The sequence below is a fragment of the Talpa occidentalis genome, unplaced genomic scaffold (assembly GCF_014898055.3).
Source record: "Talpa occidentalis isolate TD23 unplaced genomic scaffold, MPIMG_talOcc4v2.1 talOcc4.40, whole genome shotgun sequence".
NCBI classification, from domain to species: domain Eukaryota; kingdom Metazoa; phylum Chordata; class Mammalia; order Eulipotyphla; family Talpidae; genus Talpa; species Talpa occidentalis.
The window spans coordinates 39326-53447 of NW_023604296.1; the positions used below are offsets into that span (position 1 = coordinate 39326).

General features: G+C 42.8%; 2 pseudogenes; both read right to left on the bottom strand.

Moving 5' to 3' along the window:
• Positions 1-1259: 1259 nt before the first annotated feature.
• LOC119258415 (serine/threonine-protein phosphatase 4 regulatory subunit 3B-like) lies at positions 1260-8029 on the bottom strand (annotated as a pseudogene).
• Positions 8030-8314: 285 nt separating this feature from the next.
• LOC119258416 (60S ribosomal protein L7-like 1) lies at positions 8315-8840 on the bottom strand (annotated as a pseudogene).
• Positions 8841-14122: the final 5282 nt, after the last annotated feature.

The window sequence follows — 14122 nt, forward strand, 5'->3', positions numbered from 1 at the left end:
TAATTTTGGTCTTGACATTGAATTCTTTCCTCTTTAAAGATAAGAACAGAGAAAGAGGCTGCCTGAGGTCCTCAAACTCTAGACCTGCTCCCCACAAAAACCTGATTTTTCATCAGTTATTTTAAAATATGTATTTGAGGATGATAAAATAGAAAAGTTACTTTTATTGTTCAACTAGTGAAAATGGTTTGGATTATTTTTTTCTGCAAGTAAGTGGTAGTGAAGAACAACTATTATTGCGGTTGGTACTATGCTGCAGACCAGCACAGCAGTGAACGATGAGGCCGTCTCAGGGTTGAGAGATTGCGCAGGGTGGTCAGGGATTCGGTTAAAGAAATGACACACAGACACACTTCAAGAGAGAGTGTAAATCTGAGTGTAATTTAATTTGTGTTGGTGACCAGTATATATATGTTTTCTAAAAGCATAGGAATGGCGAACATCAGTGAAGAAATCAGCTTGCTTATAGGTTTAGCTTATCATTGACAGGGCAGTGATTTACATCTGGACCCAGGCGCATTCCTAAGTAGTTAGGCTATTAATTTTTCTTTTTGTTTTATATGATTACTTTTTGTTTTAACTACTCACTACCACTAAATTACTATTAATTAACACGGGTGAATTTTACTTTTCACAATGTAATATTTTTATCATTAAGATTAATGCTAACAAGGCTAAGCATACAACAGAGAAATTATTAAGCTAACAGTTCTATTAATACACAGAGTTTAGTAACGTTTCATTTGAATTAGCCTAGTTATTAGATTTCGTATGTTATTATTTAATCAGCAAACCAATGACCTTTTAGACAGAGAAAGAGAAAAGATTTTAGAGAGAGAGAAAAGATTTTAGAGAGACAGTTGTATTAGAATAAAGTTTGTGGGCCTTGAGAAGGCGAGATAAGTTTCCGTGCAGACAGCATTCCTGTAGTGGCTCCTGGTGGTCGTTGTCTTTCAACAGGCTTCCGTCTTATCTATGTCTTCAGGGGGTTTTGCTGTTCTCCCCCTGCGTGCTGGTTCCTTGCCCAGCCGGACCTAGGGACTGTGGCTTAGCCCTAAAGGTCACTGCAGGGGGAGGTGCAGCAGTACTATAACCTCCATTCTTAATGTTTTACCTCAGTACAGTACAAATGTCAAAATAGTGAAAAGACAAATGATGTCTAGTTGATGTTATGAAAAGAGTTTTGACCTCATGGATCCCATGAAAGGTTTTGGCTGAATTCAAGGGTTTCATCAACCACATTTTCAGAAATCCTTTTCTTAGTAAACCAGGGAAAGTCTTCCAGTGTTCTCTGTTGTAAATATAAATAACTCAATAACAGCCGAGTCCATTGATTACACCAAGTTCCATTATCCAGGAGAACATTTATAACTGGCTCAAAAATATTTCCCTTGGTAATGTAACAATCACAAAATTAATCTTTAAGGCCAATTGTCTGCCTCATAAAGTGAAGAGCACACAGGCTAGGAAAGTGTGCTTGAATTCATCAAGACCTCAAGACTCTTCCTAGCAAGTCTTTGTTCACATATAGTTTTTTATATGATAAGTGTGATGTTCTACACAAAATGTGAATTGAGGCAAGCAGCTGTGTTATTTGATAGTTATCAGGACAAATTATATTGTCTTTGTTAGACCCAACTACGTCATCCTTTGCACATTTGTCTTCTGAAGCACTGGTCAAAGTGGTGCTGTGTGAACATGCATACAATGGGTGTAGAAGAAATTTAAAGTTCACTTTTTTTTCAGTATTATTAATTGAAGCCAGCATGTTCTCTGGATTAATTGGAGTACAAAGAAGTCCCAGTAACAGCTCCTCCTAGCTCAGGAGCAGTATCACAGATGGTTTGTTCAAGGGGGCGGTTTAGTGGTACCACTTACTTCATCCTGTGCAGCCCCCTGTCCCAGAACCTCAGTCCTGCCTCCCAGGGCCTGGGTCCTGCTCACCTGGCAGTGATGTTGACCTGGACCCCCCTCACCTCACCCTTGGCCTTTTTCATGTCCCCACTCACCTATTGTTGATTTTCCTGTGTCCTAGTCTCTGTTTCCATCCTTTTGTTTCCCCCATTGCCTACTAGTGGAAAATAACCCCTGAGATCATAAACAGCTGAAGTGAATTTCTGTGCCCCCAGTACTTCCCCTCACCTAGACCTGACATGGAGTCTGGGCTGGATTCCCCTGAAGACTGGGAAGGCCTGGCTCCAGGGTCTTCTGGCCTCTAGGCCTGTGTTGTCTCTTTCAGGATTCAAGTTCTCTCCTTCTTCAGCCTCTTTCTAAAAGTTCCTGGTGATAGGTTGGTGTGGGGCTATGCATCCTCTGTAGCAGGAACTCAGTTAGGCATATAGGAAGAGCTTCCACTCAATTCCTTGTTCAGTTCTTTATGTTCATTCCTCTCTGTGGTTCAAATGTTCATGTACTATGTTGATGAAAAGGATATCCTTTTCACTCTGCTGGCCTTCTTACATTACAAATTCTTGGCCCACCCTTTGCTAGTTATGAAAATATATCTGTTGCAGCTGATCTGACTTGCAAATCATCCATGCCCATTTCAATTCCAAAAGCAGGATGAATTCCCTATTTTGCCAAGGTTTTGAAATATGCATCCCTATTTTGAGGTTGTGTAACTGGTGGTTAAAAACCAAAGACTGTTACAGGTGATGCCTTCTAGAGGAGGTTGCTGGTGAGGATGGATAGACCCATTTGGAGATGGAACAACTGATAAGAAATATAAGGGACTGCAGAAGCAGCCCCCAGCATACAGTATTCGGGATTCAGCATTTGAGGATTTGGTAATCGAGATTCAGCATTTCCAGATCTTCAGCGATTTCAGGGTCAGCTATTTCTGCCCCTATCGTGCCAATGTTCCAGAAGGCTATTGCAGGCCTCTGAAGCATGTGGAGAGGCTTCCAGCAGCCAACCTCAGAGAAGAAAAGTTCAGAGACTTTGCAAGTAGCCGAGCAACTGAAATTGTTCTCATTTTTGCTGCTGTTATATCCCGGCAGGGAAGGTGAAGACCCAGAGCTGGGCGCCTTGCTGAGCTGCGTGAGTGTGGCTGTTTGTCAGGTCATTTGGCTGCTGCAGCTGCTGTTTTGAATGTGGCTTGTCTGGTGCTGTGCTGGGCATCTCAGCAGCTCCAGGGAACATCTTCTGTTGTGTCTTCTGTTGCCTTTGTGAGTTGGATCCTGGCCTATAATCTAGTTGCCGTATGTTCCAGGTCTGCAGTAGCAGGAAGACACCATCTTAGATGCTTTTTGTTTAGGTCTTAAAAACACTAGACACTGCTTCAGGTGATGTAAACAGCCATTTTTTACCTCAGTAACTCTGTTTTTTCCCTGGTTTGTTAAATAAATCCCATTATTGTTGTTCTCTGAACCTGAGTAGTATTGTAATTGTGCATACGGGTGAAGAACTCAGACAGTGACTTATAAATTATTTGGGGAGCATCACTGGCCAGTTTAAGTGCCCCTTGTTGCCCTGTATCAGTTGTAATGTCTGAGAAATGCCACAAAATTACTTAAAAAATTAACTAACACTGTTTATCATCATCTGTAGCTTCATCTGTTAATTGTGCAAAAACTTCAGATAAAACCGTCTCATCTTTCTGCAACATGATGACTATTTCAACTTTTTAAAAGAAAATAAAAGACTTAAGAATAGAAAGAAAATTCTCTTCAAGAACAGATGATGTGGGAAAATAGATGCCCTGAGTAAACTGTACCCCGTAAGTCTGATTATAAGGTAAATGGAGTTGGCCTCTGTGGCTATCACCTGCTGCCTTGATCTTCTTAACATAGAAGGTGCGTGGGTTGGGGCACACATGCCTGACTATGGACACCTGAGCATGGATGTGTGCATGTGTGCAAGTGTGCACACCTGAGCCTGGAGGTCAGGACTATAAGTGTGGCATTACTCAGAGACCACTATAGTAGAATGGCTGCAAGAGGAAGAGGCAGCAAGAGAACACCAGTGGAAGAACATATAGAAATTTGCAGGGGGCTCAAGTTTCTATTTCCCTGCTGCCTTGTTTCCCCTGCTTACCATTAAAACCTGTGAAAATGATGTCAAGGGCTCCACAATTCTCCTTCAAATTGCTAGAACCGGTTGTGAACCTACCTGTAATGGTTGCAAAACACTGATGTATTTGATGCTTTTAATTAATTAATTAATTAATTAATTTGTTTATTCAAGCACTGGGTACAGTCAGAAGCGCGGGAGGGTGAGAGAATTCACCAGAGCCAGAGCGGGGAACAGAACAGGCAGACCGCCGAAACACACTGCTGAGGGGAGCAGTGGTCGTGGCAGGAGAGGTCTGCGCACCATGTGGGACCCTTGCCGGTGGCCGGGGATCGAATGGGTGCTGCAGAGGCTGTGGGCAGCTTTGTAGCCCAGCGCTCGACCGCTGCGCCACCAGGGGAGGCCCTGTATTTGTTGCTTTAGTTCAGAGTCTGTTAATGGTATAACTTCTATAAACTTTGCAGGTTTGGCCAAGAATTCTCCATGCCTTTTTGGCTGAGCCAAAGCAGGGTCATGTTGGAGGCATCATTTGACATCCATGATACACTCCTCAGAAAACATTACCTCAAATAGTTGCCTTACTTAGGAATAAAAGTCTGCTAATAATTTTGTATAAATGGTATAAACCTTCAGTGCTTTGTAGGTTCTTACAAGCTTGGAAAAGCTGCAGTCGTTTCTTAATACAGCCTTCATTTTCCAAGGCTGGAGTCAGTTTTTCCCTATGAATAGGTGAGCGAAGAATTGAGGTAACTAAGTCAGCAATCTTTTCAAGTTTACTGAGCTCACATGTAAGCAAGGCAATAAAACAACTGGTTCATTTCTTTAAATCATTTTTCTGATTCCTCAGTGAGCTCTCATGTGACTTCCACTGATGGATCCTTACCTTGAACCTGACAAAATTTTCCTAGTTTTCATCATAGCCAACTTTTTCCTGAAAATGTAAAGCTAGATCACAATTTTCAGCCCCTGGCCAAACAATTAATGTGTCCTGATGTTTCTGATATGCAAATGTTTGGATTTATCTTCTATTCCAAAAGCAGTGACCAATGGGACTCTACCCTAACCAGCAGTGACATTCCCATGACCCCCTCCAAGTAAGTGCCGGTTCATTCTATTGCAGGTCTTCACTCAGAATATAAACTGTCAACCACTGCCTCGTATCTGACAATGTGGTCGGATGTCCCCACTGCTTCAGCCGCACCTTGTCTGCACCCTTCCTTGAGAGACCTTAGCTGTGGTGACTGCAACAGCATCGTCAGCTCCTGAGAGGCCTGAGTTCACTATGGTTCCCAAGACTCAGCACGGGAAGAGATCAAAAGAGCCAAGGAGACCTCTCCACCCTGAGTCCCAGTTAGCTCTTACTTGACCTCCCTTCCCGAACCCCCCTTCTCCCTTTGCCCTCTCCTGCTGCCCAGCCACCACCCAGATGGTGGCCCAGATTCATCGTCTTATAACTGATTCTATCTCTAAAAAATCATTAAAAAAAAAAGCAGCATGGGGGGAGTAATGATCCTGTACCCCAACTGCTTGGTTGTAACCAGATTTTACAAAGTTAAAATAATACAAACACTGGAGTCCCAGCTTCTACCTGAATGAGCAGACTGAGGGGCCACAGAAGGATAAATTGCCTCTGCTCTTGATGGAGACATGCTGGTTCCAAAGCCTTTGCTTTTTTGGCCTCCTTGTGGGCTGGAGCCACCTCTGAAGGCCTGGGTGACAGCCCTGAGTTGGTGTGGCCATGCCCTTTTCCAAGTTCCTGGTTGAAGACTTGGAGACTGGCCTTCAGGATCAGCCCAAAGGAAGTAATGGGGATAGAGAGAGTCAGGAGGCCTCCTCAGAGATGAAGCTGCAGCTGTTCATGCCAGAGATGAAGCGCGTTGCTAAGGAAATAAGTCACCAGGCCCTTCAGAACATGCCCAAAGTGCTCTGTGATGTCAAAGCCCTTAAACAGAAAGCAACTTTCCTGAAATAATAAATGGTGTGTCTTGAGTAAGACACACCTCAGTCAATGCAGGTGTTGGTCTAGAAGTTGACAAGGCCAAGTCCAGAATGCAGCTGGCTGAACAATCTCTAAGAAACAGACAAGTGGAGCATGTTGGGAGCTGACATTGAGGAGATATTTAAAACTCAAGACATAGCTGTGATTGCCTCCAAGCTAACAGGCATGCAGGACAGCTAAAGGATGCTTGTTCTATCAAGCACTAATATTAAAGTTAAGTCACATTATTTTATATTATGCATTAATAGTTTATTTAGGTTATTTTTCAATTGACTAAAGTCTCTCAAATTATATTTAGAGCATAAAACTGAACATATTAGATTTTTCAGGAAAAACATTTACATATCATTAAAAATACTAATCTCTTGAAATAGGCTAACATTTCAGTCATTGTTCCAAATTTTCCATTAAGCATTCCTGATCACAGAACATACATTTTCACCTCACATTGTCTGTAACAGGTAATTTTACAAAATTCTGAATGAAATGAAATGCAGCAGAATGAAATGCAGTTAAACGATTCTTGACAGAATTTTCTTCATTGTTTCTGCTACAGAGTTTGCTCATGTTGCTGAAAGGATACATGTTAGATGAAGACACATTGATTGCGTGTGTGTAATTTCTCCCTTGTGTGTTCTCTGGTGTATATAAGTGTTAAGAGCTGAGAATGGAGATCACTCTTTGTTACATTCATAACCTGCATTCTTTCACATCAACCAAGGTGAGGGAATTGATTGAAGGCTTTTCCACTCTGTGTGATTATTTTCTTCAAATAAAGGGTAAGGATTTGCCTAGAAACTGGGCCCCATTCACTTAATGTACAGAATGAACTATCATGCTAAGACCAGAGTCATGACAAAGGGTTCCTTTGGTTTCTCTCCAGTGGGATTTCTCTTATATTGACTAAAGGCTGAAGGAAGAAAGAAGGCTTTTCTACATTTTTTACAAATGTAGGCTTTCTCTCCCATGTGACTTCTTTTGTGTGAATATATGTTAGCATTTTGGCTGAAGCATTTCCCACATTCTTCACATTTATGGGGTTTTTCTCCTGTGTATGTCCTTTTGTGTATAGAAAGCTGAATGCTCTGGAGAAATTCTTTCCCACATTCATTACATTTATAGGGTTTATTTCCTATGTAATTTAACAGCTGTTGAGTCACTTTGGTTCTATAAGTGAAAACATTCCCATTCTAACATCCACAGGCGTCCTCTCCAGTGTGGCCTTTCTGCTCTGACATTAGATTCAATGGGTCCTTCTGACAGATATTCTGTATGTACATTCCTTGCTTGATATGGACACTCTTCCTGTCTGGTTGGGGTCTTTGGGAAATCCTCTTCCCCACAACTCAACCCCTTGCTTCAACTAGGAAATCACACCTGATTTGCAGAGCTGATACTCTAGAGACCAAAGATGGATAGTTCTCAGGATCCCATGTCTGTACAACTTTCTCTGGGATGTGTCCAGCAGGGCCCATTCTTCTGGGTGAAGTCCACAGTTACTAATATATTCTTGAGTCACTGATTCCTGTTGAGGTATATCTACCACTGTCTTTTTAACAGTAAACATCCAACTGTCTTAAGGGGAAAAGGTATCTTGGTGACCTTTGCCATTTCACAGGAGAAGGAACCTGAGGAGGTTTGCAAGGTCAGGTCTGGTGACCATCCTGATGGTGCAGTATGTCCTCACAGCTGGGAACTGGGTCCTGTTGTGCTGGGGAAAGTGTCCTTTCCTACTTATAGGTCCAATAAAAAGTTAAAAATCTGAATTAGGGATAACAGCTAAGCCATTTGCAAGGTATGTTAAGGAAGACAAAAGATACATTTAGAGACACTCAGGTCCCTAAAAAGTTAGGATATGGACTCACAGAAGAGGCAATGGTGTATTGGTTTTTTGTTCTTTTTTCTAATTATATTTCCAGTTTTTTCACACCAAGGTCTTAGAAACACTCAGGTTCAAATATGCCCCAGGGTTGGTCCCCGTGCTCTCTGCCCACATGCTCAGGGGCTCACTCACCACATTACTCCCCAGGAGGGAAGACGTGACAGGGCAGGTCTCCCTCCTCCATGACATGAGTCCTCTGCTCACTAGAAGAGGCAGCAGAGGCCCTTGAGGTGACACTCGGGGACTTTCCCTGGGACTGGGCTATGAGGGAAGGGCCTTCATGGACATCACCATCTTTTTTTCTAATCCTTTCTCTTCACTTTTCTAAGATATAGCAGAAAATAATACAAAATAACCCAAATCCAATTATCCGAAAAATAATATCAAAAAATGGAAACACATGCTTTCAATGCATTGTGTTCTCAGATATTCTGGGTTAAACTGAGCTGACTTATATGCCCACCTGGATGACCAGGTAGCCCATCTCCTTAAGGAAGCCCACTCTATTCTTAGTAACAAGAGGAACACTGAGAGATGGAAGAGCCCTGAGATCACCTGGATAAACTTTAACAGGAAGGCACATCCACGAAGGAGGTCTACCCAAGCAAATGACACCAAGTTTCTCCACGTGCTCCTCAATCAGTGTGCTGTCTGTAATAGAAATAGTCTTATTCTTGACTCTGCTTCTCCACATTTGAAGATGAGTTGCCAGACAGACTTCAGATTTGGAGATCCCCAGGTCACACGAGATTCCACTGTATGAAGCATTATTATGGGGTGAGGAGTCACAGAGACACTGCTGATGATCTTTTTCAGGTGAATTCTTACAGTGGTCACCTGCACCCGTGTGCTTGCCCCAGCAATCCTTCAGATTCGAACACCAAAAGCCAAAGGATGATTACGTGGCATTTTCAAGCCATGAGGTTTCACTTTTTTGTCATCTGACATGTGCTCAAGGGATCATATTGTAATTATTCTTGTCATTTAAACATATTGGCTTAAATAAATTGAGACAAGCAAAAATTAAGTGAGTTTCTTAAAGAATCAAGACTGAGGACTTGATCCCTGGTGCAGCCTCCAGATAACTCTGAGAAAGCTGTGTAAATTCCAAGTCTCACAATTGGAAATTTATAGTTTGCAAGAAAACATTTTATATTTTCAAGAATTTTTATAGAGAATGTCCTGACAGTTGTCCAGTAAATGTGTCTATTTGATGTTGCCTCTGCACTGAGGAAAATGAGGAGCGTTTTTAATATCACTATATTTAGAACCTTATTCTGGGAACTGAGAGTTTAAGCAATGCCATGAATCTTGAATTCTGTCTTTCTCTGGCTGGGAAGAAACATTTTGTTGTTGCTGATGCAGCTTCTTAGCAAAATGGGTCCATCTGTGTCTTGGTTCTTCTGCTTGTGCCCCTAAGCCCAGGGAGAGGGGTGCCCTTTGATTGTTGATTTTACTCTACAAACTGACCTCTTTTCTTTCCCTGTGTTCCTTCTTTTCCAAAAGTGCCTGCTTTGCTGGATGGCTCTGAAGGCCTGATAAGCCTTCCTCTTTTTTTAGGAGGTGTTCTGAAACCAGCGGGATCCTCTTTGTTTGCTCTTGCTGTGGCCTCTTTCTACCACAGTGACTACTGCTCATGTGCAGCCTCCTCCGCCTTTTAATTGGAGAGATCATGAGGTTTATTATTGTGGTTGGTGTGGTAGATATTCCTCCATCATGGTATTTTCTGGTTTTGGCACCTCCTTTGCTCCTTTCCTGTCTGATAACTTCTCATCACAAAACACAAGACCACAAAAAATTACAAAATTACTGAAAGAAATAAATTGTTCACCTAGAATTCTATATTAACCAAAATGTCCTTTAAGAATGAAGACAAATAGGTTTTTAGATAAAAGAAAAGTAACAAGATTTTGCCATCAAAGGCCTGCACTGTAAGAAATGTCAAAGGAAGTTCTTTAGGCTGAAGACAAATGATACGAAGTAGAAACTTAGAATTGCAGAAAAGAGGAAGAGCATCAGATATGCAAATATCTCACTAAATGCAAAATATTATTTCTTCTTTTTTGGCCCCTTTTCTCATACTCAATAAACATGTAATGTTTTATTTTATTTTTTTTTCTTGTTATAAATTCTTTTTTTTTTAAGATTTATTTTTATTTATTTATACAAGCACTGGGTACAGTCAGAAGCGTGGGAAGGTGAGAGAATTCACCAGAGCCAGAGCGGGGAGCAGAGCAGGCAGAAGGACCGAAGTACACTGCTGAGGGGAGCAGCGGGCGGCAGGAGAGGTCTGCGCGCCATGTGGGACCCTCCTCTGGTGGCCGGGGAGCAGCCGGGGATCGAACCGGCGCTGCAGAGGCAGCGGGCAGCTTCGCAACCCAGCGCTCAACCGCTGCGCCACCAGGGAGGCCCAACATGTAATGTTTTAAACTGAAATTTAAACACTGGTAGGTTGGTAACATATAAATATATTACATGTAACAACAACAACAACATAAAAGATGCACAGGGTATAAATCTCTAAATGGTTACAAGATTTCTGTATTTGTGTGTAAACTATTAATTTAGTAATTGGAAGTAGACTTTTAAAAGTTAACAATGTGTATTATAATCCTTTTGATTATAAAATAAAAAGAATACAGGGGCCTCCCTGGTGGCACAAGGGGATATGATGCAACCTATGAAGCTGGCCGCAGCCACTGAAGCGCGAGTTCAATCCCCCGGCTGGGAGCTATCCACATGGTGCAGCAGACGTCTCCTGACTCCCCCGCTGCCCCCTCAGCAGTGTATTTCAGTGGATCTGCCTGTTCTGTTCCCCACTCTGTCTCTGGTGAATCCTCTCACCCCCCACCCCACCACAACTCTGGCCTGTACCCCAGGTCTTGTGTGCATAAATAAATAAATCTTTAAAAAAAAAAGAATACAAAAATGATAGGAAAATTTAAAATGTTATGCTAAAACAAAATTACTTCTTTTAAGTCACTTAATTTTGAAGGCCACCTTCAGGGGATATAGAATTCCTGTTTGGCAGCTTTTTTTAGAGGACCTAGATTATGTCCCTCCATTTTCTTCCCGCCTCCTCTGATTCTAATAAGAAACAAATTATTCAACACCTTGTTGCTCCCTGTGCATTAGTCACCTACATTTTTTTTTAAGATTTTATTTATTTATACAATAGCTGGGGTACAGACCAGAGGCGCGGGAGGGTGAAAGGATTTACCAGGGACAGATTGCGGAGTAGAACAGGCAGACAGACCGAAAATACTGCTGAGAGGAGCAGTGGGTGAGACAGGAGAGGTCTGCCGCACCATGTGGGCATCTCCCTGGCTGCCAGGAATTGAACTCCCCGCTGCAGAGGCTGCAAACAGCTTTACAGTGCTGCGCTCAACGGCTTGCGCCACTGGGGAGGCCCAGTCACCTACCTGTTTGTAACAATTACTCTAAAGTTAGGCAGTTTAAATAGGAAAGATTTGGTATCTCACACATTTTCTGTGGTTGAGGGACCAGGAGTGGCTTTACCTGGTGGTTCCAGCTCTGAGTCTCACAAGACTGCAATCAAGATGTCAGCCAGGTGAAAGTCTTGATCGACATGCAAAAATGTATTAATACATCAAAGCTTATGCACATGGCTGTTAGGAAAAGCCTCAGAACTTTGTCATGTGGTGTCCCCTTGGCTGAGTGTCCACCCAATGTGGCAGGTGAGTAACAGAGAGCCCAGGCAGGAAATCACATGCTGTCTTGGCCTGGGTCATTAAAACTGCTCATTGCTTCTGCTTATTCTGTCGGTGAGGAGTAAGTCCACCCACACCCTCTTGAATATGGAAGAATTTGTAGACAACTGAACACCACCACAGGCCACCTTCTGGACACTAATTATTTGCATTTCTCACACATATAAACTCCCTCTCATTCAAGGCCGTGATATATCTATTTCTATCACAGAATCAGAGTGCGGTCCAGCATCTCATCAACCAAAACAGTGCAGAGAAAGTCCCTAAACAGCATCTGTGCGAGTGAAGCTCTCTGTGAACAGCTCCTTGTGGGCTGAGAGCCGTGACATGAAGGGACAGTTTCCTGCCCCACAAGCCATTAAGACGGATACAGTGGAGAGACAGACACAGGGCAACACATTTAAAAAGAAGAAATGGAGCCACAAAGTGTTGCTGGCCTATTGCAATGTTCAAATACAGGTGAGAAAACTGCAATTTGTCATTTTTCCTCACATGCTTACCCACCAAACCTCCAACCTCAGAAACTGTACCCTTTGAGCACATTTGTAGGAGACAGAGCCCAAACCTTCCATAAGAGAGTGTGTGACCTCTTCCTTGCTCAAAACTTCAAACATTAGTTACATGGCATACTCTCCCAAATCTTTTTCTCAGCTCAGACGTTTCATCTATGCTCCAGATCTGCCTGTCCAGTTGCCACCATCACTGCATTTCTTTTAGGTCTCAGCTTCAACTTTCCTAAAAAGAATACCTAGGATGCCATTTCCTTAAATGTGCTACTTCGAGAGTCTTCCCCATTTCAGTGCAGGCCCTCCGTATCTCTACATGCAGTCTGAAATGTTAGGTCTCTTCCTTGGCCCCTTTTTCTTATAACCCAAATTTATCCGTTAGGAAATGCTGTCAAGTCCATCTCTAAATATATCCAGATCAATAACATTCTATCATTTTCCTGCTCACTCCCCCACAAAGCTACCAACCTCTCTATTCTGGAATCTACACTAGTTTCCTACATTTATCTTCCCACTGCTCACCTTCACCTCGTGAATCTGCACAGCAGTTAGATTGAGGCTTCTAAAGAGAAGTCACACGGATTGAACTTTGTTCAGAAAGGTTGTGTAAACCACATCTTTCTCAGAGAAAAGACAAAACCCTAAACCCTTACAACATACTCAAGATTTCCCATAGGACACACATTCCATAGCATGGTTCCTATCTCAGTTACCTCCGCTCTAGTCACACTGGCCTCCTTGCTTTTCCCAGACACACTGGTATGTACCCACCCTCATGCATCTGGCTGGAGGTTGCTCTACCTGGACAGAACATTCCCCGGCATCCTCATGGGCAATTCATGTCCTTCAGATTTTTCACAAAGGTACCTTTCTGAGTGAGGTGACTCTGACCACACTAGGAAGGCAGCCATCTTTCCTGTCCCCCCACACTGACTCTGGATCACCTTACCACACTTCTAGTCAGACACGTCCCTTATTACTATCACAAGTTTCCAGTCTCCCTTTCCCACTAAGACACATGTTCCACAGGCCAGCAAGTTTTGCCAGTTCTTAGTTCATTGAGGTTTCCTAGATAAAAACAGCCTGTCACACATTTGCCACAATTATCAGATTATGAATGATCAGTGTCGAGTTCCCCCCTGTTCTAGAGACAGTGTCTTTACAAGTGTGGCCTCAGGCTACATGTACACATACCTCCACTCATGTGACATCAGTGGCCCCTCTGCTCTCCCAAGTGCTGTTCTCCCTTCCCCCAACCCTCCTGCACACCACAGCACATGAGCACATTTATCACTTCAGAAAAGAGGATCCTAGGCCTATGGGTCCTATTCTTCACCAACAGTGAATGTAACTTAGATTTTACTTTATCATCCCATGAGTTGGGACCAGAGCAGCACTGGAATAACCAGACCTGATGACAGAGAAAGGGGGCAGCCGCAGAGAAGACAGAAACCCAACAGGAACTGATCTAAGAGGAGGAATTATCTGATCTTCCTCTCCACTAATACCTAAATTTGTTTCTTTAAAAAAGTTGAAGAGGGCCTCCCTGGTGGTGCAGTGGATTGAGCACAGTGCTATAAAACTGTCCGCAGTCTCGGCAGCGTGGGTTCGATTCCCAGCCGGGCAGGGAGGATACCCACATGGCACAGCAGACCTCTCCTGTCGCGCCCACTGCTCCCCTCAGCAGTGTATTTCAGTTAGTCTGCCTGTTCTGTTCCCCACTCTATCTCTGGTGAATCCTCACTCTCCTGTTCCTCTGGCCTGTACCCCAGCTCTTGTATAAAAATAAATAAATCTTTTTTAAAAAAGAATTTATTTAAAAAAATAGTTGAAGAGAAGATGGAATTAATAATTCAGAAAAAAAGGCCTAAAAGGAAGCCAAAAACTGCATGAGCCTGAAAATTCATCTCTAACTCCTGTGTGCAGGGGCTGTCCTGGGCTTTTTGTGAATGTGACAAATGTCTCCTGCTGCTGTCAGAAACAGGGACATCTG